Genomic DNA, 27,230 nt, shown 5'->3' with positions numbered 1-27,230 from the left:
TAAGCAAAGGTACCGAAAGGGCAGGTGAAATTGGTTTTCTCCTGATCTGATTGTGCAACTGGTATTTGGGGGAAACCAACATAACCGTCTAGAAAGCAGAAGTGTATGTGTTTAGACAGTCTTTCTAGCATTTGGTTGATAAAAGGCAAAGGATAATGATCCTTCCTAGTGGCTTTATTCAGTTTCCTAAAATCGATCACCATCCTATAGCCAGTAATAATCCTCTGTGGGATCAATTCATCCTTATCATTAGGGACAACGGTAATGCCTCCCTTCTTAGGGACGCAATGCACCGGACTCACCCAATCACTATGAGCAACAGGATAAATGATACCTGCTTCCAGGAGCTTTAGTATTTCTTTTCTTACTACCTCTTTCATCTTAGGATTCAAACTTCTTTGATGATCGGCAACTGGTTTGAAGTCAGGATCAGTTTTAATCTTGTGCTGGCATAGAGTAGGACTAATGCCCTTAAGATCGTCAAGAGTATATCCACTAGTAGCACTGTGCTTTCTCAGAGTTTTTAGTAACTTCTTTTCTTCATGCTCTGAGAGGCTAGCACTAATAATAACAGGATATATCTCTTTTTCATCAAGATAGGCATATTTAAGAGTATCAGGCAACTGTTTAAGCTCGAACACAGGATCACCCTTTGGTGGGGGTGAATCCCCAAGCAGTTCAACATGCAAGTTAATCTTAAGAATAGGATATTGTTCTAAGATAACTCTATCTATCTCATCCCTTTCATACATATGCATATCATTTTCATGCTCAAGCAAGTATTGCTCTAAGGGATCAGTAGGAGGCACGACAATAGAAGCTAAGGCAATAGTTTCATCCCTACTAGGCAACTCCTTTTCATGAGGTTGTCTACCAAACATAGAGAAATTGAACTCATGTGACACACCTTCAAAGCCAACAGTGACAGTTTGCTTCTCACAATCAATATGAGCATTGACGGTATTGAGAAAAGGTCTACCAAATATGATGGGACAAAAGCTATCTTGTGCGGTAGCAAGAACGAGAAAATCAGCAGGATATTTCGTTTTACCACACAAGACTTCAACATCCCTAACAGTTCCCACAGGGCAGATAGTATCTCTATTGGCAAGCTGAATAGTGACATCAATAGGCTCTATCTCAACAGGCGCAATCTCATATTTAATTTCATCGTATAAGGATTGAGGTATTGCACTAACACTAGCACCCACGTCACATAAACCATGATAACAATGCTCTCCTATCTTAACAGAAACCATAGGCATGCCAACAACATGCCTATGTTTGTCTCTAACGTGAGGTTTAGCAATTCTAGCAGCATCTTCACAAAAGTGAATATTATGTCCCTCAACATCGTCAGACAGAAGATCTTTGATAATAACAATGCTAGGTTCAACTCTAATTTGCTCAGATGGTGTAGGTGTTCTAATATAGCCTCTACGTATCACAGTTGAAGCTTTAGAATGATCCTTTATCCTAACAGGGAAAGGTGGTTTCTCAATGTAAGCACTGGGAACAACAGGATCATTATAGGCAATGACTTTCTCTTCACCTAGCTTGGGTTTAACTACATTGACTTCTAAAGGAGGATGATATTTAAACCACTTCTCTTTGGGGAGATCAATATGAGCAACAAAGGATTCACACAAAGAAGCTACTATCTGAGAGTCAAGTCCATACTTAGCGCTAAAATCACTAAAGGTATTTGTCTCAACAAAGGATTTAACGCAAACAAACGTGAAATTCATACCTGACTCCTTACCTTCTTCAAGCTCCCAATCTTCAGAGTTGTGTTTATTTCTATCCAATAAATTTCATTTGAAGTCAATATCTCTCTTCCTAAAAGAACCGGTACAAGAAGTGTCAAGCATGGTGCGATCATCATGAGAAAGCCAAGCATAGAAGTTCTGAATGATAATGTCTCTCGAGAGCTCATGATTGGGGCATGAATATAGCATTGATTTAAGCCTCCCCCAATCTTGAGCGATGCGTTCTCTGTCACGAGGCCAAAAATTATAAATATAATTCCGATCACGATGTACTAAATGCATAGGATAAAACTTTTGATGAAATTCCAATTTCAACCGATTGTAGTCCCATGATCCAGTATCATCACATAGCCTATACCATGTCAACGCCTTATCCTTCAAAGATAAAGGAAAGACCTTCTTCTTGACCTCATCCTCGGGCAAACCTGCAATCTTAAATAAACCACAAACTTCATCTACATAGATTAGATGCAAGTATGGATGTGATGTTCCATCTCCTGTAAAAGGATTAGCGAGCAATTTCTCAAGCATACCCGAAGGAAATTCAAAGCAAATATTTTCAGTAGGTGCAGCAGGTTGAGGAGCAACTATTTGTGCTTCCGTTCGAGGTGAAGATACCCCGAACAAGCCCCTCGAAGAATTAGTATCCATAGTGACAAGTGACAACAAAATTTCAGCACACTATATGAATGTTTCCTTACCAAGTTCCACTTACCAAAGGCGCTTCACTCCCCGGCAACGGCGCCAGAAAAGAGTCTTGATGACCCACAAGTATAGGGGATCAATTGTAGTCCTTTCGATAAGTAAGAGTGTCGAAACCAATGAGGAGCAGAAGGATCTGACAAGTGGTTTTCATCAAGGAAATATCTGCAAGCACTGAAATTATCGGTAACAAGTGATTGTGTGCTGAGATGGTTCGTAGCAAGCAAAGAGTAACAAAAGAAGCAACGGTGCAGCAAAGTGGCACAATCCCTTTTATAGCAAGGGACAAGCCTGGACAAAGTCTTATACGAGGAAAAACGCTCCCGAGGACACACGGGAATTTCTGTCATGCTAGTTTCATCATGTTCATATGATTCGCGTTTATTACTTTGATAGTTTGATATGTGGGTGGACCGGCGCTTGGGTACTGTACTTACTTGGACAAGCATCTCACTTATGATTCACCCCTCTCGCAAGCATCCGCAACTACGAGAGAAGAATTAAGACAGAGTCTAACCATAGCATTAAACTAGTGGATCCAAATCAGCCCCTTACGAAGCAGCGCATAAACTAGGGTTTAAGGTTCTGTCACTCTAGCAACCCATCATCTACTTACTACTCCCCAATGCCTTCCTCTAGGACCAAATAATGGTGAAGTGTTATGTTGTCGATGTTCACATAACACCACTAGAGGAAAAACAACATACAACACATCAAAATATCGAACGAATACCAAATTCACATGACTACTATTAGCATGACTTATCCCATGTCCTCAGGAACAAAAGTAACTACTCAAAAAGCATAATAATATTCATGACCAGAGAGGTAATGAGTAGCATCAAGGATCTGAACATAAACTCTTCCACCAAATAATCCAACTAGCATCAACTAATGAGTAATCAACATTACTAGCAACCTTACAAGTACCAATCGGAGTCGCGAGACGGAGATTGGTTACAAGTGATGAACTAGGGTTTGGAGATGAGATGGTGCTGATGAAGATGTTGATGGTGACGAGTCCCCTCCGATGAGAGGAGTGTTGGTGATGACGATAGCGACGATTTCCCCCTCCGAGAGGGAAGTTTCCCCGACAGGATCGTCCTACCGGAGCTCTAGATTGGTTCTGCTCAAGTTGCGCCTGGTGGCGGCGGCAAATCCACGAAAAAGCTCCTCCCTGATTTTTTTCCTGAACGAAACCCTTCATATAGAAAAAGAGGGGGGCCAGTGGGTCAGCAGGCTGCCCACAAGCCCTCATGGCACGACCTGGGCGGTTGGCCGCGCCGTGCAGGCTTGTGGCCACCTGCACGCGCCCCTCTGGCACTTCTTCAACCCAGTATTTTTTATAAATCCGGTAAAAAAATCCTCGTTGATTTTTACGGCATTTGGAGTTGCGCAGAATAGGTATCTCAACTTTGCTCCACTTTCAGGCCAGAATTCCAGTTGTCGGCATTCTCCCTCTTCATGTAAACCTTACAAAATAAGAGAGAAAAGGCATAAGTATTGTATCGTGAAGTGAAATAACAGCCAAAGAAGCGATAAATTTCAACATGAAAACATGATGCAAAATGGACGTATCATGGCCCTCGGGTCTACTTCACATCATATTTTCAGCTCTACACTTTTACTTTGTTGCACTTTCCACCTTCAGATCTCACCTTGCAATTAGTCGTGAAGTGATTGACAACCCCTTTACAACGTTGGGTGCAAGTTTGTTTGTTTTTGCACATGTACATTGGTGACTTGTCTTGATACTCCTACTGGATTGATACCTTGGTTATCAAACTGAGGGAAATACTTACTGCTACTATGCTCCATCACCCTTTCCTCTTCAAGGGAAAAACCAACGCAAGCTCAAGAGGTAGCAGCAGTCGTCGTCGGCTGGATACGCCATCTGCTGGGCTCCATCATCTGGTCGCAGCAACGGCTCAAGGGGAAAAGGGGGAGCAAAGAAATGGTCAGTACTCATCCAAACTACTCGCAATACTAACATCAATAAGTATGCATGAGTATCAAAGGAAGGGGGTCATCAACACAAGAAAGAGAGAGAAGGCCTTGTCCTATCGAAAACTAGCATCTTCAGGGGGTCTTGCAGCAATAGACAAGAGTAGAACAAGTAACACAATTAATAGTCATATTGTTGCAGCAATATTAATATGAGGTCATGCCCATAGATTCTCCCTCGACTACCTGCGAGGAAGCAATCCCGGAGTAACATTCCAGCTAAGTAACAATTATAGTTGTATAAGATCGGGGCACAACTCCAAGTCGTCCTGTAACCGTGGACACGACTATTCGAATAGATAAGTTCTTCCCTCCAGGGGTGCACCACATATTCCCCGTCACGCTCGATAAACTCTGGTAGAACACGCTTTCCTGGGTTATGCCCGTCCTCGGAACATCAACACGTCGCAGCCCCACCTAGACTCAACACAGAGGATAGCCCGCCGGTGTAAATCCTAAGCGCGCAGGGGTCATGGGCCTATCTCCCATTGTGCTCCTGCACGTTGCGTGGGCAGCCGAGGTCAGTCCTGGCACCTCTTATACAAGAACGGTGATAATCCAGACCACTCGGGCGCGCGCCGCACCATTGCTGACGTCTGAAGAGATTCGGCTCATATCGCGACGTCTGGTACCCATAACTTCTCCCACATAGACGGTTAGTGCGAATAAGGTCTCCGACCAACCCAGATCAAATACCCAAATCCATTAACATATTAATTAACTCATCGACACATCCACACGGGAATCCACCCGCCTAACATTAGTCATCAAAGTTCCCAGTAACATGGTCAAGTAACTGTGTGGTCATAATCATCAGGGGGATCCGAGGCATCACCCTCATTGGATTCCGAACGATGTAACCGTCAACGTGGACTTAGAGGAATCACCCCCGAGGGTCACACACTTGAGGGGTTGCACGACAGGTTCATCGTCGGGAGTGGTGAAGGAGGAATCACCCTCGATAACCACGACCGACTAGCTGCACTACAAAGATATCATCATGAGTACTTCGCAAGGTGTCACCCTCGGTACCCGAAAGTAGCTCTGCAGCGTCGTCTAACTAAGGGGGTTTTAAGTGCTGTGTCGGGACTTGGCTCGTTGATCCGGGATCGAGACGTGACAATAAAGCGGGGCAACTGGTCTAAGGGGTCACAGGGGGAGACTGAGCCACCTATACTAAGTAGTTTAAAGTGGGGTAATAAAAGTAGTACTTCATCAAAAACAGGCTATGCATAACAATATGATCTATCTACAATAGTAGCAAAATTCTACTGCAAGCATGAGGGAGAAAGAAATGGGCGATATAGGAATTGTCAAGGGGGTTTTCTTGCCTTGTTTCTCTGCGACAAAGGGCTGATCGTCAAGAGGGTAGCCGTACCCAGCAGCAGCGCCAGTCATGGTGTCTACCGGTAAAAAGAGGGGGGAAGAAACAATAAAATTAACATGGATGTAATCACTAAGCATGACATGTCAAGATGCAGAGCTAGGCAGGAGCTAACGCAGTATTATCCGTCATAGACGGGTCGGGAAAATAACGGAGAGCGTATTCGAGTTCGTCTCGTTCTGCTGATCAACTTTCATGTTCAAAATGTTTTCATGTGTGTTACAGTTTATTTAATATTAATTCTTAAAATTTTATTCAATATCAAGAATTTAAAATAGATTTTTTAAATTCAATAATAAGATTTATGACATTAGCCTGATGTCAGCATGACATCAGCAGTCAACAGGTCTGTTGACTAGTCAAACTGACCAATGGGTCCCATACGTCATACACTGCTTAAGCTAATTTATTATTAGGGTTAAATAGCTATATAATCAAGTTAATTAGTGAGGTGGGACCCAGCTGTCATACACTGCTTAAGCTAATTTATTTATCTTAATTAACAGGTTTAGCTAAGAGTTTATTTAATTAAGTTACCTAATCTTTAAACATTATAATTAACTAAATACTTATTTATCTATTATTATTATATTAAATCCTAAATATCCAAAATAGTAATTACTGTTTTAACTAAATAATTAAACCAATTAATTAATTTATTAATATTAAATATTTATAAAACTATTTTTTACCTATTTTAATTTTCTGTTTTAGGGGCATGGCCCCGCTTGTCATTGGGATAGCGAGCACACATACACTACATCTACACACAGTTTGTACACATGATTTTATTCGTACATACGTACATTCATATACACATGCATACATATATTTGCACATACACACATCTGCACATATACATACATATTCATATACACATGCATACATACATACATATATATATATCCCTTTTTTTACACACACACACATCTGAACCTGGGTATTCATTTTGCCAAAAATCCTTCGGTACTCACCTGCATGTACGTGCATACACATGCGGCCGCCCCTGTCCTTTGGTGGGGGGTGTGGGGATTCAGGGGCATGACCGGGTGAGCCGGGGCGAGGCTTAGCGTGGGCGGGTGTGGTTCAGGCAAAACGATCGACGGGAGCAACACTGACTGCGACGAGCGGCGGCCACGCACGGCCTTGTCGGCAGGGCGGCTACGGGATGCGCAGAAAAGACTAACAGATGTCCAGGAGGGCCGTGAGAGGGCCTCACCAGCATTAGTGGGGGGGCTGGGTCGGCGAGGTGTGGGATCGGCCGTCGAGGAGGACACGGGAGGACGCGACGGGGCAGTGTCGTGGTCGAGGTCGGCGATGGAGAGGCGTGGTGCAGTGACGAGGTCGGGGCGAGGAGGACCGGCGCTGGTGGAGGAGGCGGCCGGTGGTGGTGGTGGGCGACGAGGAGGAGGTCGGCGAGGTAGTGCGCGGGGAGAGGAGTTGGCTGGCTGGTGGGGAAGGAAGAGCCGGCGAGGAGGGGGCGGCTGGTGGGGATGCGAAGGAAAGCCCGTGGAGCGTTGGAGAGGAGGCCGATGGGGACTGGCACAGGGCGGGGCGATGTGGGGAACTCGGTAGGGTGAGCGAGGGGCTCGGGCTGGTGCTTGGGATAGGAGCGAGTGGCTCTATGGGGGGGAACGAGGGGGTTGGATTCCCTCGTGGGTGAGTCTTGCGGCTGGGGTGGGAGTGAGGTGAGTGGGGGTTAGGGTTTGGGATGGGGTTTTATACCCTATTGGTTTTAGGTAGGCCGGCCGATTGTGGTGGCTGGGCTGGCCGGCTGGGCCGGTTGGCCCAGTTGGCCAAGTTTTTTCTCTTTTCTTTTCTTTTTCTTTTTTCTTTTGCTTTCATTTCTGTTCTATTTTATTTTATTTTGGCATTATTTCATCTGAGCAAAAATGTGCCACTTGGCCCAATAATTATATTGCAATATTCCACATGGGCACATAAAGTTTTGGCAATTTTGGAAACTGTTTTTATTTTATATTTAAATTTAATAGCAATTTAAATTGCAAATTGGTGTTTTTATTAAAGGAGGGGTCCACACCAACATCAAGAAGATGTTGTTTTCCATAAGATTAACTGTTTTGAATTTTTCATAATAGGTGCAACACTTTTCCCATCGTGTTTGAGGATTTATTTTATCACAATAAAATTGAAGGTGCTTTTCAAGTGGAATTTTAAATGAGATATGAATTTAAACTTGATCATGTCCAATTTAGCAAAATGATTTGTTGCTCATCATGGTCATCACTTTAGCTTAATTACAATGCTCATAGTAGCAAAAGCTAAGGATGTCACAACTCTCCCGTACTAATAATAATTCTCGTCCCGAGAATTAGGAGGTAGAAGGAAAGAGCTTGGGGTATTCATCGTGAAGATGATCCTCGCGTTCCCAAGTAGCCTCATCTTCAGAATGATTTGACTACTACACTTTAAGGAACTCGGTGACTTTGCAATGAGTCTTACGTTCAGCCTGATCGAGAATGCGGACCGGATCCTCCTTATAAGAGAGGTCTTGTTGCAACTCAAGGATATCCTTATCCACTGCTCGGATAGGGTCCTTGAAGCAGCAACGGAGCTGAGACACATGGAAGACATCGTGAACCTGACAAAGGTTCACCGGCAGTTCCAATTGATAAGCTAGTTTTCTACGCCTTTCGAGAACAGTGAAAGGACCAATATAGCGAGGAGCTAACTTGCCATTGATCCCAAAACGGTGTGCACCTCTCATTGGTGTGACATGAAGATGAGCCTTTTCGCCGGGTTGATAGACCATATCTTGATGGTGATGATCATACTGACTCTTCTTACGAGACTCAACATCCTTCAGATTCTCATAAATAATGCGGACTTGATCTTCAGCATGTTGGATAACATCCAGACCGAATAGTGATCGTTCCCCAGGTTTTGACCAATTCAGAGGAGTTCGACACCTTCGTCCATACAATACTTCGAAAGGGTCCATCTCCAGACTAGTTTGATAGCTATTGTTGTAGGAGAACTCGGCATACGGGAGAGATTCCTCCCATTTCTTATCGAAGGAAAGGACACAAGCTCGTAGCATGTCCTCGAGAATTTGGTTAACTCGTTCAACTTGTCCGTGCGATTGAGGATCAAATGTGCTGCTGAAAGACAGATGACCCCCATAGATTTCTGAAAAATTTCCCAGAATTTTGAAGTGAACAAGCTGCCATGGTCTGAGATGATTAACAATGGAATACCGTGAAGTGAAACTATTCTGGATATATAAAGATCTGCCAGTTGACTAGCATTAATTGTTTCTTTGACGGCCAGGTAATGTGCAACTTTGGACAGCCGGTCAATGACGACAAGAATAGAATCATTACCTTTCTGAGATCTGGGAAAACGAGTGACAAAGTCCATTTCAGCATGGTCCCATTTCCATTCAGGAATAGAGATAGGTTGCAAAGTTCTAGCAGGCTTTTGATGTTCTGCTTTGATCCTCCGACAAATATCACATTCTGCAACATATCGAGCAATGTCTTGCTTCATATTTGGCCGCCAGAATCTTTGGTGGATGTCTTGGTACATCTTGGTACTACCCGGATGTATAGACAATGGGGTATCATGAGCTTATTTCATCACTTTTCCGGTCGTTTTGAGATTTTCCTTTTTATTTGGGACGAATAGGTGACCCTTGAAGTACAAGGTAACATCTTCAACAACAGTGAATAAGGAGGGTTTACCTTATGTAAGGTAACGTTTAATTCTTTTCACATCATCGTCATAACCTTGCAGAGTCTTGATGATGCCCACAAGATCTGGTTCAACAACCAGGATACTGAGGTAAACCTGATTTACCACACGGAGGTTCATCTTGCGAAACTCTTCAGGAGGGGGAAGAAGATAACCGTGAGGAACAATATGGAGGTTCAGCTTACGGAATTCCTCTTCAAGACGGTCATGGACCTTGTTAACCTGGAGGTGGTTGTAGTATGACTTGCGACTCAAGGCATCAGCCATTACGTTAGCCTTGCCGGGGGTATATGATATACCACAATCAGAATCTGCTATACGCTCCATCCATATGTGTTGACGTAGATTCAGAACCGGCTGAGTGAACAGATACTTCAGACTTTGATGGTTAGTGTAGATCTCACAGCGATTACCGAGAAGGTATTGTCGCCATTCTTTCAATGAATGTACAGCTGTGGAAAGTTCAAGATCTTGAATTGGATAGTTCTCTTCATGAGCATGTAGCTGACGTGAGTCATAAGCAATCACCTTGTGATCATGCATTGGGATACAACGTATTCCTTGACGAGAAGCATCATAATATATGACAAAATCCCTTTTCGTATCCGGAGGAGCAAGTACCGGAGCGGATGTCAGTTTGTCCTTGAGTGCTTGGAAACTTTCCTGACATTTATTAGTCCACTCAAAGTTAACACCTTTGTGAAGCAGATTGGTTAAGGGCTTCGCAATCTTGGAGAAGTTCTTGACGAATCGGCCGCAATAGCTGGCGAGTCCGAGAAACCTTCTCACATGCTTGACATTCTTCGAGGGAGTCCAGTCAAGAATAGCTTGAATTCGTTTGGGGTTGACTGCAATACCATCCTTGGAGATCACATGACCAAGGTACGTCACTTTGTCCAGCCAGAATTCATATTTAGAATACTTTGCATAAAGTTTATGCTCCTGAAGCTTATCCAGCACAAGACGAAGATGTTCGGCATGTTCTTCTTTATTCTTCAAAAATACCAGAATATCATCCATATATACCACTACAAATTTTTCGAGGTAGTCCATGAATATATAATTCATCAATCGAGAGAAGGTTGCCCGTGCATTGGTTAAGCTAAAGGACATGACGGTCTATTCATATGATCCATAGCGAGTAAAAAGGCGGTCTTTGGAATATCCTCCTTGCGAACACGGATTTGGTGGTATCCCAACCTCAAGTCGAGCTTAGAGAAGACTGAGGAACCATGTGACATTCTCAACTGTTGCTACAGTAACATCTACAATTAAACTTCAGTAAACCAATGCAAAGGATGCCATGTCACTGTGTTTCCTATCGTTGATCTCGCGTTAGTTCAAAACATTTCGAATTTAAATTTAAAATTAAAGTCAAGCGATAAAAGTTTTCGAATGTTAAAATAAAGATGTTCGGGTGTGTCGGATATTACCTAGGAAAATTATCCTTTAGGAATTATTAATTATAGAAGTAATTATTTCACTAAAATAAATTAAAACAAAAACTGTTAATAATAAAAGAAAGTAATTAAAAAAACAAAAGGCCCCGACCCAACTCGGCCAACTGGTCCAACCCATAACCCCACAGCCTATCCACGTGGGGGTATAAGACCCCACGGAAACACTAGCTCTTCCTCAGCGCTCCCCACGCCCTCCCCTCATCCCACCTCGCCGCCAGAACGACGAGGGGAACTGCCCCTCGTCCCCTCCCTCGATCTCCCTCGCCCCCACCGAAACCTCCCACCCCAGCGGGCCCTGGCTCGTTCTCTCGACCTCTCCTTCCCACGTCCCCCAGCTCCCTCGCTACACCTCGCCCTTGCCTCGCTCGCCCTCGTTCTCCCCCTCGTGCGCGAGCCCGACCTCACCTTACCGAGCCAGCCCCACGCCCCCCCGCGCTCGCCTCCCCAGTGCCCGCGCTTGCCGACGCTCCCCTCGCTGGCCCGAGTCCCTACACCATCGGCCGACCGCGTCGCGGGCAGGGGCCCCCGCCGAGCGCCACGTCGCCACTGCGCCGCCACCACTGCTTCGCCTAGCCACGCTGGCCCTGGCGCAACCCCACCTCAACAGCAGCTTCCCCGCCGGCCCCTCCGTCGCCGTCCGTCGCCTCCTCCCCACGCCCATTGCCCCTCCCCTACAGGAGCTGTGAGCTGCTCCTCCTCCTCCTCTCTTTCCCCTCCGCCGGTCCCTTCCCACACCGCACTGCCGCAACCCCCTTGTCCCTCGCGCATCCATACCACCCCGGCCCTCACTCTGGCGACGCGTCGCTCCGGTGTGCCCTGTCGATCCGGCGAGCTCTCGCCGTGCCTTGGCCGCCTGCCTGTTGATGCCGCTCCACGGCTGGCCCCTGGGCCTTTTTCCCTATTAAACCAGGGGGATTAACCCCCTCTATGTGTAGTTGATTTGGGGGTAATACCTCCTTACTGTGGTTGACAGAGGGGGCCCAGGAACCCCCCTCTAAAACTAGTATAAATATATAAAAACAGGATAAAAATAAATAAATAAATATATATATTTATATAAAAAATGAATACTATTAGTTAATATATGATTACGAGTAAATAGAGAAATTAGTAATCTGTTAATATAAATAATTAAGGTTAATTAGACTATTTAATTATCTCTTAATTAGATAATTTAATTATCCTTGCACAGTATGACAGGTGGGTCCTCTCCATAATTAATCATGGTTAATACTAATTAAATTAATTAAAATCATGTGCCTATGACAACGGGACCCACTCATCAGTTTGACCAATCAACCCCTGTTGACTGATGATGTCATGCTGACACCACCACGATGTCATATTTTATTATCTAATATAATTAAATCTGTTAATTCCTAAATATTGATAAAACTTAAAAAATTAATATAAAATAAACCGTAAGTGAGATGAAAATATTTTCAACATGAAAGTTGATCAGCAAAACGAGCCGAACCCGGATACACTATCCGTTCGTCTCTCACGCGTCCCAAGCATTACAAAGGTGGAAATTTTCCGTCGTTTTCATCTGACTGGTAGTAGCCATAGACCCGGAAAATATTATCACATATTTTCCTGATCGGTCTATGACAGATGTTACTGCGTTAGCTCATGCCTAGACCTGCATATTGTCATGTCATGCTTAGTGTTGCACCGTTGCTATTATTTATTGTTTCTTCCCCCTCTTCTTATCGGTAGACCCCGAGACTGACGTTGCTGCCGGGTACATCTACCCTCCTGACGACCAGCCCTTTGCTGCAGAGCAACAAGGCAAGCAAATCCCCCTTGATCATTCCTATATCGCCCATTTCTTTCTCCCTCATGCTTGCATTAGAATTTTGCTACTGCTGTAGTTAGCTCCTATATCTGATGCATAGCCTAATTTTGTTGAACTGCTACTTTCAGTACCACACCTTTAAATTATTTAGTATAAGTGGACCAGTCACCCCCCTCTGACCCCTTAGTCCAGTTGCCCCGCTTTATTGTCGAGTCTTGATCCCTGATCGACGAGCCAGACCCGACACAACACTCACACCCCCTTAGTTGTACGACCCTTCAGATCTACTATCGGGTACCGAGGGTGACACCTAGCGAAGTACTCCCGATGAGACCTCTGCATTGCAGCTAGTCGGTCGTGGTTATCGATGGCGATTCCTCCTTCACCACTCCCGACAATGTCTTTGTCGTGCAACCCCTCAAGTGTGGGACCCTCGAGGGTGATTCCTCTAGGTCCACCTTGACGGTTACATCGCTCGGAATCCAATGAGGGTGATACCTCGGATTTCCTCTGATGTTACAACCACATAGTTATTTGTCCATGCTACTAGGTTCTTTGATGAATAGATGTTAGGCGGGTGGATTCCCGTGTGGTTGTGTCGTTCACTTAACTAAATGATAATGGATTTGGGTATTTGATCTGGGTTGGTCGGAAGGCCTTATTACACACTAATCGTCTGCGTGGGAAGAAATATGGGTATTCGACGTCGTCGTATCAGCCGAAGCTCTTCAGACGTCAGCAATGGAGCGACGCACGCCCGAGTGGTCCTGAGATGCATCGCGGTTGTATTAAGGGGTGCTAGGACTGACATCGACCATCCTTGCATCATGTAGGAGCGCACATGGAAAGTGGTCCTACGACCCCTTTGTGCTTAGGATTTAGACCGGCGGGATGGCCTCTCTCTTGAGTCTAGGTGGGGCTGCGACATGTCGATATTCAGAGGCCGGGCATGGCCCAGAAAAGTGTGTCCGGCCAGAGTGTTATCGAGCGTGATGGGGAATATGCTGTGCACCCCTGCAGGAAAAAAATGAACTATTCGGATATCCGTGTCCACGATTACAGGAGGACTTAAAGTTTTATTCAATATCCAGAATTTGAAACAAATTATTGAAATTCAGTAACTAGATTTATGACATCAACAGTCAACAGGTTCGTTGACTGGTCAAAGTGACCAATGGGTCCCATACGTCATAGGCACATTTATTATTAGGGCTAAATAAATATTTAATCAAGTTAATTAGTGGGTTGGGACCTAGCTATCATACACTGCTTAGGCTAATTTGTTTATCTTAATTAACACGTTTATCTAAGAGTTTATTTAATTAACTTACCTATTTTTTAAACATTATAATTAACTAAATAATTATTTATCCGTTATTATTATATTAAATCCTAAATATAGAAAACAGTAATTACTGTTTTAACTAAGTAATTAATCCAATTAATTAATTTACTAATATTAAATATTTATGAAACTATTTTTTTACTTATTTTAATTTTCTATTTTAGGGGCGTTGCCCCGCATGTCATTGGGACAGCGAGCACACATACACTACATGCACACACAGTTTGTACACACAATTTTCTTCATACATACATACATTCATATACACATGCATACATATATTTGCACATACACACATCTGCACATATACATACATATTCATATACACATGCATACATACATACATATATACCCCTTTTTTTAAACACACACATCTAAACCTGGGTATTCATTTTGCCAAAAATCCCTGGGTATTCACCTGCATCCAGGTGCATACACATGCCACCACCCTTGTCATTTGGTGGGGGTTGTGGGGCTGCAGGGGCACGACTGGGCGAGCCGGGGCGAGGCCAAGCATGGGCGGGTTTGGTTCAGGCAAAACAGTTGACGACAGCAGCATTGACTGCGATGAGGGGCGGCCACGCACGGCCTTGTTGGCAGGGCGGCTACGGGATGCGGGGAAAAGACTAAGAGGGTGTAGGAGGGCCGGGGGAGGGCCCCACCAACGTTGACGGGGGGTAGGTCGGCGAGGCGTGGGGTCGGCCGTCGAGGAGGAGACGGGGAGGACACGGTGGGGTAGTGCCGTGGTCGATGCCGGCGATGGAGAGGCGTGGTGCGGTGAGGGGGCCGGGTCGAGGAGGACCAACACTAGTGGAGGAGGCGGCCGGTGGTGGTGGTGGCCGGCGAGGAGGAGGTTGGCGAGGTGGTGCGCGGGGAGAGGAGGTGGCTGACCGGTGGGGAAGGAAGAGGCGGCGAGGAGGAGGTCGGGGAGGTGGTGTGCTGGGAGAGAAGGTGGCCGACCGGTGGGGAAGGAAGAGTCAGCGAGGAGGGGGCCAGCCAGTGGGGAGGCGAAGGACGAACGATGGAGCGGTGGAGAGGAGGCCGGTGAGGAGTGGCATAGGGCGGGACGACGTGGGGAACGAGGCAGAGTGCACGAGGGCTCAGGCTGGCGCGGGGGACAGGAGGGAGACGAGCGATGGAGGGGGGACAAGGGGCTGGATCCCCTCGTTGGTGAGTGTGGTGGCTAGGGTGGGAGTGAGGTGAGTGTGGGTTAGGTTTTGGGATGCGGTTTTGTACCCCATCGTTTTTTGGTGGGCCGACCGGTTGTGGTGGTTAGGCTGGCTGGCTGGGCCAGTTGGCCTAGTTGGCCAAGTTTTTATTTTATTTTCTTTTCTTTTGCTGTTTTATTTTTATTTTATTTCTATTCTGTTTTATTTTATTTTGGCATTATTTCATCTCAGCAAAAATGTCCCACTTGGCCCAATAATTATATTGCAATAGTCCACAGGTCCACATAAAGTTTGCGCAATTTTGGAAACAATTTGTGTTTTATATTTGAATTTAATAGCAATTTAAATTGCATATTGGTGTTGTTATTAAAGGCGGGGTCCACACCAACATCAAGGTGATGTTGCTTTCCTTAATGTTAATTATCTTGAATTTTTCATAATAGGTGCAACACTTTTCCCATCATGTTTGAGGATTCACTTTATCACAATAAAATTGAAGTGTCTTTTGAAGTGGAATTTGAAATGAGATATGAATTTCAACTTGATCATGTCAAATTTAGCAAAATGATTTGTTGCTGATCATGGTCATAATTGTAGCTTAATTATAATGCTCACTATAGAAAATGCTGAGGATGTCAGACATCTACCCGAAGAAGCTAGTCGACAACCAGACCGAGACCACTATACTAGTTGCACGACTAGTCAAGACTAGGGGGTAGACTCATAATCATTGGGCGGACATAACCAGTTAGGCTATAGCAAATTATCAAAATTTGGCTTATTTTTTTGAGATTAGCAAAAATATTTGGTAGCTAACCAATCACTAGCCAACATTTTTCATTTTGCCAAATTTTAGCATGCCAAATTTTGGCACCGAACCATTTATGTTGACACAGCATGATTGGTTTGCTACCAATGTTGGTATTGCCAAAATATTGGGAATTTTATGTGATCTAGATAAGAAAACTTGGTAACCAATCAATTAGTAAGCACTATTCGGTACAATGCAGAACATTGGCATGCCAATTTTTGGCGTCAAACCAATTACACTCATAATTCAAACAAGTAGTACAAATAATCCTCAAAGATATACACCAACCATAATTCTCACACCATGATTCATAGCCAATCAATCACTTAACAAATCATCTAAAGTATGCACAAATTAGTAGCCTTGTATACTTCAAAAATCATTCAAAAAATGCACCATGAGTGAGTGCTCTCATCGAGTAATACGTGAAACTATAACTGATCCTCCTTCCATGATTAGAAATATCCTCACTGACTATTTCTGTGCTAACATTGTAGTTTTAATTAATCATCAGCAAGTACATATACAGTCTTCAATTTATCCCAACAAACTAAAACATGTGTATGCTCTCGTAAGTGAACTTTTTAAAGGGGGTTCATTTTCCAGTGAGAAAAAGTACTTGATAGCATCTCTAAACAAAGATGATAGCTTAGTGAAGGCTATGCCGACGAGCAAGGTATGCTGGCCAACATCCACCCTTCTATCTTACTTGGTAGGAAAGTTTTACTCACTAATAGTCTTAGGAACCAGTAAAACCATGATTATGAAGTACATTGTTAGATTATCTTGCTATAAAATTACTTGTTGCAATATGACCTACTAGTTGACAACAAATCTTCAAATACCCAAAACATACACACACACAAGTGTTAGATTTTAAGTTGGGCGGTGCTGCTAGATCGAAAAATGACAGTCAGACGACATACGAAGGGCAGGGGAGATCTATCTTACCTACAGAGTGGCACCAGATGGGGCCGGAGTAGACTTTTTCGAAGCTGGAACCACCGGATCTTGGGGCGGTGCGGATAGGGATTAAGGAAAAGAGGTGCCGTGGTCAGACCTTGTTGTCAATGAAGGAATGGAGAATCATGGTCGGACCAGGGGGCGTGGATAGCCTCCCGGATCTGGCCTATTTAGCAACGACAGGGACGTCCAAGGTGTCGGCTGCACAAACCCTAGTCGTCGCCTCTTTGTCTATCCAAAGAACAAAGTGGGGTGGGATTGGAAATGCGGGCGGGGATGGGGTTGGGGCCATCGCTCGCTTATCGCTCCGCATACCACCTGTACTGGCCCACAAAAGGAACAAAAGTTTGGACCGTATTAGCTATAGATTTGGCAGCTTACCAATTCTGGACAAACAGAGAAGACCAGGCCATGCAAGTAGGGCCACCAAATTTGGGCTTTTGATGAAACCCTAACAATATAGTGTTGTTGATATTGCATGTGCATGTTTCTTCCAATACATCAATTGATCTTAAAAAATTTAGCACTCCATAGTATATATGAACATATATGAAAATAATGGGGAACCAATAGAATGATAAACTATTAGATGTAATAAGGTTAAAATATATTAAAAAACAAGAATTAAATAGTACATTATTAAATATAACATTTTTACCATTTCTGCAAAAACTCGGATGATTAAAATATTTATTGGTATTTAAAAAACACAAAAGACTACTTATGCCATCGAGAACTTCTTGAGGGTTTTGATTATTCGTCTAATTTTTGGCATGTTGATTATCATCATGCCTTCTTCAGACCTTCCCTTCGTGTGACAAATTCTTGAGATATTGGGCTAGCGCCTTGTATTTCACCCGGATTCTAGGCTGCAGTTGGTAGCCTTTGGCAACGCCTTCGGCGTGATCAAGAATACTAATGAAAGTTGGATCTTAATTTTTCCCACAGAATGCGCATCGATATGCCATACACTTAATGTGGGGACCCCGACTTACGAATCGAGATCGCCGAATGAACATGCTCAGTGATCCCAGAGACCAATGCTCACCGAACACACAGATACTGAATACTAGATCATTGATGGCTCGCGTTGCCGCGCCCTTCCATTTTACAATGAAAATGATTAGATTTTGTATAAATATATAGGCATGAAATATAAAAGTTAGCTTACATAAAGTTCCTTAAAATTGTTCAATAATTGATGAATAGAATTGTACAAATATATGATGTAATTATAAAATAATGTTGTTATTGTCGATCAATTATTTTCATTGGATTGCATGCTTCGAGCACAACATGGCTTGTTTGATGACCACATATCGCATAGAATGGTAGTTCTTCTCTTCAATGAAATCACCTTGCCTAGAAATTATCAAATGTCACGAACTATTTTTCATGCCCCATAAATTATCATGTATTGTCAATGAAGTAATCTGATCCAAAGTATCAGATCTTGTAGCCCGACTTCATCTATACTTTAGCTTCAGTTAAAAACAATAATTTTCGGGCACTAATAAAAGAAATGTTCCTCTACCCAACATAGGGTAGTGGATATTGATGTAATATAATGAACGAATTACCCACATTTTCGGAAATAATGTACAAGCCATCTTGTGCATCACATTGACAAGATAATTAGCTAACTAGCCATGTTAGTAAAGTCAACTAAGCCAAGTTTATTAGGTAAAATGAAATCAATTTTACATTTGCATATCACATAATTTTGTTCTACAAGCTCAGGGATGAAGTTAATGAAATTGAAGACATGTTCTATCCATGAAAAATAACATGTTTGTTTCGTTTGACAGTCTTGTATTCTCTTCCTGAGATGGCCTTGTTAATAGCAGAGGTAAGCAAAAGACAAATGTTTGAAAACCCAAGAAAGAACCGAGTTCCATAGTTCACACAAAATGTTAGATGCAATTTTCAATGACACAATGACCAACTAAAAGTTTTTTCCACTATGAAAGGAGTTGCCAAATGCATTTGAGCAGGAGAACTATGTAGAACTAAAAAACACCTTTATTCACTAGCAGTTGCTGATTTTCTAATTGGCAAAGTTCTAGTCTTATGAAGTCCTTTGTACACGGAAAACAATATGTTTGATTAATTTCAACCCCACTTAGTATGATCTTCACTCGAATACGGCACATGCAAATATAACTCTCTAGTAATATTTTGTGGTGAAAAGTTCACATGCCAAGTGATTATCTAATTATAGTATATTGTATAGAAACTATGTATATACTAACATGTGTAGTATCAATTGGAAACGGGAGACATTCAATACTTAAGAGGGTAAATAAAATTAGGGTTACAGATTCAACAAGTTGTTAATATGCTGAAGTATCTTTGTTAGGAAAAGTAACACATACCTACAACGAACATATCTATCTACATAATTCAAAATTTCCTAATTCATCAATAATATCAATCATGGGCAGACCAACTGAACTATTCTGCACCATTCAGGCCATGAAGGATGAATTTGTGAGAGATACCATGAATAGCTATATAAGACATTATCAGATAGACATCATTGGTGATGTTTTCCGAATTCAGATAAATGTAGGAAGATATACCTACTGCGTCAGCCCTCTAATAGTAGAGTTTAATTGTTACTACGGAAGTACAAATTAACTTCTCATGGTAGGGGCAGAAGTTGCACATTTATTCATATGCAACAAAAGAACTGTTGAGGAAACATTAGTGCCATAAGTATGAAAAAGGTAGTGCATAGTACTCTGTAATTAGAAACAATGGATCAACTAATTTATGTAGACTTAGAATAGCTGGGCAGAGGACGAGCGAATCGTTGGGGAAGGCCACAAAGTGGGTTCTTACTATCCTTGGAGACGTCGCAGGTGAGCTGCTGCTTCGCGTTGCCGAACAGTTCAGTATAAATTGTGTGGGAGTTTGCCGGCAACGCAGAACGCAACACCTTCGTTGGCTGACTGGCAGCAATGGTGCAGGGACGGGATGGAGCCATGGAGGTCCAAGTGTACCTTAACTCAAAATTGAACATTATATTGTGAAACCCATGTTAGGTTAAGAGAGGATGTTTCTATGTTACTTCTACATATATAAGCATCAAGCACTTCATCGTTGCTGATCAAAATATGATCATGTGCCTACAATTTGAAACGGGCTAACACAAAATTGTATTGTCCTTCCATCTATGTGTTGTTTCAACCTATATGAAAGGTTTTGAGAACCAATCAAGCTAAACAAGTTGTTTCAATCTTTTTCATATAAGCATCGATCTAATAAAAGGTTGTGAGAACTAATATCGTTTTGGATATCATAAAGTGAAAATACATAAATGATAGAGGCGTGCTCCTGCTTGCGATCCTGCTTGCTACTCCCCAAATATCTAGGGAGTAGTATGGATAGCGTGGATGTAGGGCAGAAGCGTAGAGGTTGTCTTGGACAATAGCATTCCAAAGACACTGATTGAACCTGCCTGCAGCCGACAAGCTGACGAGAAGTGATGAGCAGCGCCGCTCAAGGTTTAGGTCAAGCAACGTGCACTAGTTGTTCCTCCAGGATGAGATCAGGAGAGCCCTAACGCCTGAATGATAAGGAGCAACACATTACAACTGGATGGCCTCCGATTTGTCCCAGTTTCTGGAATTGGATCTTCTAGTGCTCATCTTCTGATCTTCTCTTCCCCCAACATCAAGAGTCCAGATGACTAAGTGAATCTATCAAGAATGGGGGACACACAGAAGGGGAAGAGAAACAGACCTGTAGAGGACGGATGGAACATTGTTGGTGAGATTCTCCGCCTGCATGATACGGACATAGTCCTAGGAAGTGGCACCCGATGCCATCGTCGCCATGATCTCTTTATTTTTTGGAGAAAGAATGGTAGCGACTCGAGCGACTCGACTTCCATAGAGATGTGCCTCGCAGCCTACTCCGGCAGTCCGGCCGATGGATGCGAGTTCCCATCGCCTCTCTCTCTCCCCTGTTCTCTTTGAAGTGAAGACCAAACCGGAGATCCATCTAGGTTTCGCCTTGGCCGAGATTGGGAGGGGTGGGAGCAGGTAGCAAGGTAGGATAATGGAAGGAAAGGGGCGGAACTCGAATGTGGATACAGAGACGTATCGCCACCGTCCGCTCGGCATCGGAAGTCGACCCACCGCAATGATTGAGAGACCAGCGATTTAGTTTCTGGAATAGCTGCCACGGACATACGACCCAGGATTGGCCCACATGCGGGCAATGCGATGGTGCATCAGACGACCAGGAATGACCGCGAGCCAAAATCAGACGGCTGAAATGCCTATGACGTGAGATTGCTCGGAAAGGGTTCGGTTTTACTGTCCTTAATTAAGAGTCGTACATCCAAATACCAAATTCTTATATCATGTGACCGAATGGTCAAGTTCACAAGGTAGGGCCTATAAGGCTAGTCACACAGATACAACTAGTAGCGAAAATCTTAGGGCTAAGCGGGTGCCCATGCCATCAGCCTACACCAACAAGCATTCTGACTGAGAAGCGTCCTAGTTCGCAGGGGCGTCTCCTAAAACGTACTCTTGTCCAAACTACGGTCCTTCCATGTCTGGACAATAATATAACCAATGGCAAACCAGTGAGTACTTTTGAATGTACTCGCAAACAGCCCATGATATGAACAATGCAAGTGAAGGATAAAAATAATATGCATCTTTGGTGGACAACAACTTGGTTATAAATAAACATGATCATGGGTATGCATCATAAGATAAGTGTTATTTGAAGAACATGTCACAGATATCAAAATATCATTCGAGGGCTGAACACTCCGGGTTCACCCTATAAGCCAAGTCACCAAACTTGGGCATATCCACTCTTTCATGTTAACCCATTTACCACATACTCACACACACTTGGTTTATGCAGAAATGACTAGACGTAGTTTAAGCAGGATTACCCAACTGTCCTTGACCGTGGACACGGCTATTCGAATAGTTTTGCACTCTACAGAGGTAGTACGCTGGACCCACGAGATCCGGGAAACTTCCGTGTCATCCATGACTCACGGTATATAACATAACCGAGGTCAGTACCCGATCAATGCCTTTCCCCTGACGATACTAGACAAAGAGGTCCACTCGATTGGTACCCAGCCCACATGTTGTACATCTTACGAGCACCGACTCTCGACAGTAGCAACCATGCGGGGACCAACGGTGTGCCTAGAACACGTAAACACGGCATAGTCGCCCTACCTTGCATGAGAGTGACCACACATCACTCCCGCCACTAGTAGTGTGGCTCTTTGCTAGCACCGACCAGACTAATCAACAAAGCCCCGTCCCATAAAGGGGTAACGTGGTCGTACATGTAAGGTTGGGACGGTCGACACGTCATAAATCTATTCCCATTTCCGAAACCATACTCACTCAAAATACCTGGTGCACCACTTCACCAAAAGTGGCCCCCTAACTCATCATCACCCTCGATCATTAGTGGCACCCGACGGGGTTTTCATAACCTTGGTTTTATGCCAACAACATGTTCATGCTACTGCTATTCTAGCTTTACTTGTCAACATGATGTTAGCGTGATGCTCATAGGTGGTAGGATCATGCTCAAAATGCAAGTGCTCTAGAGGAGCCTCCGGTAACATCACTTTAATTATTACCGACACTTATGATCATATGCAACGGAAATATTTGCTACACTAGCATGCATTATAACACATGCTCAGACATGGTCAAACGGCTGCTTGCCTTGGTCAGCTAGGTATCCGGGGTCTTCGAGGTCTTCCGCTCCGACTCCTCCGTCACACGGGTTTTCTATCGTCGTATAGAGATAAAAATAATAAGTAGCTCACTCCAAAACAGATCATAAAGTCATTTTAAAAACGTTGGTTATTTCTGATAAATCCAGGTTGTTATTTTAAAAATATTTGCTTCTGGTTTTAGAGAAAGAATATTTTTAAAATCAACTTAGCAGAAGCAAAACTATTCCAATTTAATCATTTTTATTATTATAAAACAGAATAGTTGCTGCAAAAATTCAACCAATGGTTCTGTTAAATACTACACATTTTTAGAAGAATAATAGTGGAAAAATTATAGTTTTTTACGCAGGTTCAATCTTTTTATAAAAATCATTTAAACTCAGATTTAAAATCAAAAGGAAATTGGCTACAGACCTTGGCCTGGCTTAGCCTGGGACTGGGTCGGCCCAATGGCGAGCCAACTAGCCTGCCCAGGCGCGCGCGCCGTCAAGTTTGAACCTAACGTGCGGGCCCCTGTGGTTTGTGGCTGCGGGCAGCGAGGGAGAGAGAGATGGGCCACCGATAGGTGGGGCACACCTGTCGGGGTGGTCTCCTACCTCTGGCCAGAGAGGAGGAGCACGCCGGCATGGTAACCGACGTCCTCGGACCCTAACAACGACGAGAATGGGTCTGGCTCGTTGTCGCCTACCTGATGATGGTTGAGAAGACGATGGAGGGGCTCAGGTTCACCGGCATCGAGGTAGCCGCGGCGGAGGGGTTCCGGGCGAAGGTGGAGGTGCTACCTAGGGGCATGGATTTGCTCGGGGAAGAGAGGGGAAAGCTTCTTGAGGTCACGTGGAGTGGTTTGGGGGCAGAGGAACGCGGGAGCCGACGTGTAGCCGGATATTGACCGTAGCTCCGAGGAGGAGGGGCCTCGGTCGATCTTGAGTATCGGGGTTCTGCTTTCTCAAAGAGGAGGCTAGGGAGGTGATTGAGGTTGCTGCGATGAGGAATGAGGGGTGCTGGAGCGAGGGGAGAGGCTATAAATAGGCCCGCGACAGTGAGCTGACTCGGGGGCATCGGTGATTCACTGTGGCGCGCATGGGGGTCAAGAGAAGAGCTGGGTCGAAACCATGGTCTCTGGATGTGGTTTTGGACTACCAGGACTCATTGCGAGGGAGGGAGAAAGAGGAGAGGCGAGCTACCGTGGCCACACATCTCTGGCCGGTTCTGGTGCGCACGGGCACGCGTCACACCAACTCTTAGCGCGGGAGAGAAGGGGACCTGATGGTCGCCTGGTGCAGAGGAGTTGTCGGGGGAGAGGATGGACATATCGGGGAGGCTGTAACTGGCCGAGAGCATCACCCCACCTTGGTGGTTCTATGTAGCACACCCAGAGCGCAGCTTTGGCATGCCACGGCCTTCTAACGCGCTCTGGGGTGCCTTGGACGTGTCTAGCGTGTCCTGTGCATTGGCTGGGAGATGCCTAGCCGTTGGAGACCCATGGGAGCTTCGGCTGGTCAAGGGGGACAAGTAAAACAGGTGCTGTCAGCCTTGAGCTGAAGCTTAGATTAGGGTTTTTGGCATTTCTACTTTGAACCAGAGAGGGGCCAGTTGACTCCGGCTTGACATTGATGCTAGCCACCTAATCTGAGAGTTTGGGAGAAACGGTTGGGGTTTAGCTAAGGTTAGGAGAGGTTTTACCCATCTTACAGAAGGTGCTCGACAGTGGTTTGGGGTGGTTGCACCCCACCACTGGCTCTGGAACTTAACAAGATTCAGTTTGGTGCTCAAACAAGGGGCTTCACCAAGTTTGATCTCCATTGGAAAAGTTTAGCTTTGTAAACTTGAAAACATCACCAAATGACCAGATCTGTTCCGTCCAAAGAGAGTTTGGGAAAATTAGGTCCCACAAATCCCATTTTTAGCATGGATCCCTCATTTGAGGTATTAGGCACTCCTGCAAAGTTTAAACTCCACTGGACAAACTTTTCTATGTAGAGTTGCTCTAACTTCAATCTGGACAGAAGGGGTTTTGCAACTATTTGGTGCCCTTAATCATCTTGGATCAAGGTGAAATTTTATTTGGACACCAAATATGGCTTAGGGATACGACTGGAATTTTCTAGGAATTTATTGAGAATATTTCCTTTGGAAATATTTCAAAAGGTCAAAATAGATAGAAATGGTTTTCATGGATTTACTCAAATAATAATAATATAAATAGGGCTGAAAATCTTATGTATGGAAAATATATGTCCTCGTGGTCATCTCCAATTTTTCTCAGATTTTTCTAAGGCAGAAAAGTATTTTCCATATAGGAATACCATTTATGGCCTCAGAAATGGACATGCCATTAAATTAGAAAAATAATTCATAAAATAATTATTATATGGTTTTGGTGCTCTAAAATGGTTCTAGAACCAGATCACCAACTTTGGGTAAGAACACTCCTTGCCATCAAGGACTTGTAGTGCAACCCAAAGCAGAGTTTTGCTTTAACCAGAAATAATAAAAAGGGTTTTGAAAACAATTAAGTAATGAGAAATGTGGTTTTTAATATCACATGATCAAGCATACAATCGTACAATGAAAATAATGGCACACACAACATTAGTTTTGAAAATGTTTTAATAAACTCACATTTTTTAATTACAGAAAAATTGGTAGCGAAAACAGGGTGTGACACTTAAGCATTTTGCACTGACCATTATGCAATTCTTCAAGGATTTTCTGAGTGTGCGCATCCATCTCTTCTTCCGAAATGTCTGCCTAATCATCAATATAAGGCTGCAAGTTTGAATTGTGTATGATATAAGTTGCAACATTATTCATAGTCCATAATAGTCCCTACGTTCCAAAATGTAGTGCCCATAAATTATTTTAAAATTTATTATTTATTAACTTTGAAAAATAAATGAGGAAAAAGCAATATGAAATCCATATGAAAGCATAAATACTTTTCTTTATATTTTTGTCAAAGTACTTGGACAACATTTATGATGTCCGACTTTTAGCATAAAACTAAGGCCCTGTTTGGTTCGTAAGTCCTAAGACTTTTTTAGTCCCAACTTATAAGTCCTAAGTCCCTAAAAAGTTTCTACCTGTTTGGTTCCCAGGACTTAACATGGACTAAAAGACCATATTACAACTATAAGTCCCTCCTTGAGAGTCTTGTTTCATAAGTCCCAAATGCCTACTTTAAGTCCCTATAAGTCCCTCCTTTTTGGTTTAGATGGGACTTAAAGGGACTTATAAGTCCGTGTAACCAAACACCCTCTAAATGGACAAAATTATGGATCGGATGAACCATTAATTTCTAAATAATTGATCGAATAAAAAATGATCATTATGTAATAATGGTCAACAATATTTAGTGCTAGATTCCATTTTTCCAGTTCAACAATAAATTGATGATTTAAGGATTAATCTAACCTAAAACTTGAAGACACAAATCTAGGGTTAAATAAAAATAAAAATTAATGTAGCAGAATTCTAGTCCATGTCGTGCATCTACTGCTGCTTGTGATCGACGATGCAGTTGTGCACGTCCTCGTGAACATGATGCAACTCTCAATCGGAAACTAAGTCGTCCAAACCTTTCTCATGGGAATCCTGATCCATGCGAGGGACGACGACGTCGATGGTTGACCCCGCATGTCCACTATGTGTCACGATGGTGACCATGACACGCCCCGCACGACCAAGCGACGATCTGTCGTGAGGGTCATATCCGTCGGCAGGAGATAGGCATGATAGCAACAATGATGGTTTTAGAATGTACCCTATGGGAATAGATGCGAGGAGTAATTGGTAGTTTCAAAGGGTTGACTAACCAAAAAGGCAGAAGGGATTTCTTCGCAAAAAAGGGAGAAGGGATTGGTTGGACAAATTGTTTTGATCGCACTATTTTATGCAATAGATAAAGCAAAAAATTCTGATTGCATTGTGTTAAACTATTTACATAATTGATTACATACACTATTTATCTAGTTTTGGGCATCTCCAACGATGACCCACAAATTCGCTCCAGCATCGGTCCATGGACACTCATATGGGAGTTCCCCACTCAAAGCTAGTCGTATATGTTTGGTTGCGTTTCAAAAGATATTCAACAAAATTGAATAAGTTTGACTAAAATACAAACATATGGACAAAATATGTCCTTAATGAATCCAAAATATCAGTTAGTTCTAACTAAATGATATCTTGGTTTCAATATGGCCTCGAGTGACTTGGATGGTTGCATGTGGTTTGAAGGTCGACATTGGAGATGCCCTTGCATAAGGTTTCACTATATTTAATTATTACATGAAACAAAAGGAAAGAGCAGCTCTTGCAGACCCATCATGTACATCTACACGATACAATCCTAAGACGATATCGAAGTGGAGG

Source organism: Hordeum vulgare, chromosome 3H (genome assembly GCF_904849725.1).
Source record: "Hordeum vulgare subsp. vulgare chromosome 3H, MorexV3_pseudomolecules_assembly, whole genome shotgun sequence".
In the NCBI taxonomy this organism is placed as follows: Eukaryota; Viridiplantae; Streptophyta; class Magnoliopsida; order Poales; family Poaceae; genus Hordeum; species Hordeum vulgare.
Note: the sequence above shows the minus strand (reverse complement) of the source record.